Raw genomic sequence first — 3934 nt, 5'->3', positions numbered from 1 at the left:
TCTCTCTCTCTCTCTCTCTCTCTCTCTCTCACACACACACACACACACACACACACACACACACCACTGCAGCTCTGTTTAGAAGATTCTGACTCAGGTCAAATGGAATCCCAAAAAGGCTCCAGCAGAGTTGTGAAGGTCGCCCATTAAGACTCATGCACGAGTTGAATCAAAGGAGGCAGAGACTTGGAACTTGACTCGAGTCTCTCTGCAGTGGATCGGTTGCTGAACTAGCACATCCTGCATGCATCCTGTGCAACCTAGGTTGGTTGGCAACCTTCAGTCTCGAAAGACTATGGTATAAGCCTACAGCACCTGGTATTCCCAGGCGGTCTCCCATCCAAGTACTAACCAGGCCTGACCCTGCTTAGCTTCCAAGATCAGACGGGATCAGGCATGTGCAGGGTAACAGTTGCTAACATTTGAATGTATCTAGGTACAAGCTTGAGAGGTAGCACAGCAAGCACCATAGCAAGTGACTGAAAAACGAAGTTATGAAACCAGACTACCCTGGTTTGGCTTTTCACTGCTGTGGCAATCTCACTAGGAGCCCAATCATATCCTCCCCCCCCCCCACAAACACACACTGGTGCAGCCACACTGAAAAGGCACATGCTGTAACCAGCACGGGAAACAGACTGAGTGGATTCTGAGGGGAAAGTGGATTTAAATCCCCTTACGCCTCTGTAAGCCTCCCACTCCATAATAGGTCACCAACTCTTTAGCTGTTGCATGTCCTAGGAGAGAAAGGGGTGGGGAGACTGCCAAAGGCGCACACCATCACCACAGGATGCACCGACTCCCACAGCCTCCCTGCCCCCATTTCTCTACCTTCCTGCCCTGTTTCACTGCCTCCCTGCCCCCGCCACTGCCTTACCTACTCCAGTGGTTGTGACGAGGTTCAGCGATGTCCCGGGAGTGCTGCCTCCTCTTGCAGCAGTGCTCCCAAAATGGTCGCCGACAGAGCACTGTGCACTCCATCGGCAGCCATTTTGCAGCAGCAAAGATCGGTTCTGCTGTCACAAAATGCTATGACCAGCAGTCCAGTCTGGCATAGGATTTGGGCTGCCTGTGACATTAGGTCAGCCGGTCTCAGCCTCAGTTGCAATAAAATAGTTACCCTATGAGGTTGTTTTAAGGATAAAAATAATAATATAAAAAGAACCTTTTTGATGTAAGATCAGTATCCAAATGCTTATCATTTCTATGATGCCCCCCACAGCATAGGAAATTGTAAAGTAAGGTAGTTCCCATAATTGCCCTGCCATGTAAGCAGTCAAAACTTTGTATGTTGTGCTGCTTTACAAATTAGGTTCCAGGCACCCACACTTTGCTTCGGCTTTTCAGTTCGACACCGACAAGGAGCGGGATGAATCCAGGCAGAAATTCATGAGGTGAAGCTTCCCCAACCACTGGCCAGGCAATATTTGGGCTTCTGTTTTAAATAAGTGCAGGAAGCAGCACATTGGGAATGTTGAGGGGGCACACTTTGGATCACACTTGGAGCATCCCACCCACCCTCCCAGCAAGCTGTGGAGATGGGTGGCAACATTTGAGAAGCAGTAAGCAAGAAGAGGAAAAAAGGAGACAGAGAAGCTGACCAGCACCTCCCCACACTGCGCTTCCCATTGTTTTGTTTCATGAAATTCATCCTGGGAGCATTGCCTAAGCCAAAGGGTGTGCTATAAATACTTCAAATAAATAAATAAACATATCAAAGGCATATTATTTTTTAATGCCTGCAAGCAAAACTACTAATGTCTCATATTCAGGCACAGTGAATGGTCTGCGCAAAGCCCAGCCTCCACACGGCTCCCTCCCTGTCCTCCATTCAACTAGAAGTGCACTGCTGGAGGCCTGTGTTTCAGACCCCTGTCAGGGTGCTGTATATAACCCAGTGTAATAAACCTCCTGTGTTACTAACCCCTAAAGCTTGTAGTCAGGTTTCAACAGACAGCACACCCGAAGGAGTCAGAAAACAGTTATTTTTAACATGTTTGAATGCTGCTCCCTAGAACGGAGTCTCCTCAAGGCATGAACAGAACAGAGAATTAATTGAGACTCTGGTGGATATGCATGATCCCATTTCAGAGAAGAAGTGTGTTCACAGTAGCCTACCAGCATATTTACCTCAGGAAAATGTACGTTTTCAGTGTGCCATTCTGCCCTGCACATGGAGGTGACACATTTATTATTTTCAGTGAATTCTAATTGTCTTATACAAGCAGTGGAACAAAATGGCTCCATTAGCTCCATTACGTGCAGTGTGATATTAATAATGCTAAAGACTCTACTTCATTCTAAGACGGGTTATTTGTATTGTAGTAAACTAAAGCTTTAACAGTTACCTGGGAGTAGGTTCCATTGAACTCAGTTTGACTTACTTCAGAGTTAACATACCTGTAACAGCCCAATCCTAACTAAATCCCCACACAGTGATGCAGTGGTGCTGGCACAGCTACCACTGTATCCCACAAGGGATTGTCAGCTGCTGGAGGTCACCTTGTGGTAAGGGGACATTTGTCTCCTTGCCATAAGTAAGCCCCAGCAGCCGCTATGGTTCAACCCAGGCCTGCACCAGCTCATGTGAGTCCACATTGACCTGGGAAGGTGGATCAGGCCTGGGAAGTGGGTCAGGATTCGGCATGCCCCGCTGCCATTGATCCCACCCCTGCCCAGCCCTGATCTGCCCTCTGCACTGCCCCATCAGTGCCCAATTTCTTCCACCCCTTCCCCATTCTACCCACCTTCTGCCCCCATTCAACCCTGTTCCCTCCCCCTGTGTGGCCCTACCTGCTGCAGTAAGTCCCCATGTATCTGCTGTCATGTGGAAGTCCACTCTGGTCTCCTTGCCAGTGGATCCGCAGCATGCATCAGTAGACGCTGCTTTGTGACTGCCATAAAGCAGCCTCCACCAGCGCAACACTAGTTACGCTGGCCGGGAAGGGAGATATCCCTGGTTCAGATTTTACCTGAGCCATGAACTCGTTGGGCAGCCTTAAGTGATAAGTGACTATCTCCAAGCTTCAGTTCCTCATCTTCAATATGGAGATAACACTACTGATGTACATTGCAAGATTGTTATAAGATTACTGAGATAATACATGTGAAGAGCTCTGAAAGCTGTAAAAAATGCTATAAAGGCAAACTATGATGATTAGCATCATTAAGGAATAGGGTAAGAAAGGCAATCTGCAGGGCACCTATAGAGTTTTAAAAGCACATTATAAAGGCAAGTGTACATAGCCGTATTCAGAAAGTGTGAAAAAGCCAGCGGACATCCTCACAAGATATATTGCATAACATATTTACTTTATGATTCTACAGCCCCATTTTGTATTGACAATAAGATTGTCTTTTTAGATTGTGAGCCCTTTTGGGACAAGGAGCCATTTAGTTATTTGATTTTTCTCTGTAAACCGCTTTGTGAACTTTTCGTTGAAAAGCGGTATATAAATACTGTTAATAATAATAATAATAATAATAATAATAATAATAGTCTTCCATTATGTTAAGAGGCATCTCCTGCTACTCTTTCAACAGATGACACATTGCAGAGACTGTGTGTGTGTTTTGCTTTAAACGTACACTTGCTGTTAAGAAATATGTTTTTGCCTAATGGAAATGACATATACAGTAACTGATGTCTCCAATAAATATTTTCCAGTAACAAAGTTTACACGCAGGCTGTGCTGACTCAGTTTTTGTAACTGTAAAATATGAAACTTTGCAAGATTTGCATCATGTAACCATCAGGAGGCTTGTAAACTAGTCTCTGTTTTTTTGGTTTTGCTAACCTCACCATTATTGAATCATTTACTGTCAGAATTCTGTTTACACTGTGAGGTAGATTCTATCTTGAAAATAGCTACAATGAAAGTTGACATTATTGTCCATTATTGTGCATTCATTCATTGATTGTAAGGATGTCTGA

The 3934-nt window shown here is 45.2% G+C and overlaps 1 pseudogene; it reads right to left on the bottom strand.

Moving 5' to 3' along the window:
- Positions 1-303: 303 nt before the first annotated feature.
- Positions 304-420, bottom strand: LOC136638073 (5S ribosomal RNA; annotated as a pseudogene).
- Between the last annotated feature and the right edge of the window lie 3514 nt (positions 421-3934).

Source organism: Tiliqua scincoides, chromosome 1 (genome assembly GCF_035046505.1).
Source record: "Tiliqua scincoides isolate rTilSci1 chromosome 1, rTilSci1.hap2, whole genome shotgun sequence".
In the NCBI taxonomy this organism is placed as follows: domain Eukaryota; kingdom Metazoa; phylum Chordata; class Lepidosauria; order Squamata; family Scincidae; genus Tiliqua; species Tiliqua scincoides.
This window is presented reverse-complemented; position numbering and strand designations above follow the sequence as displayed.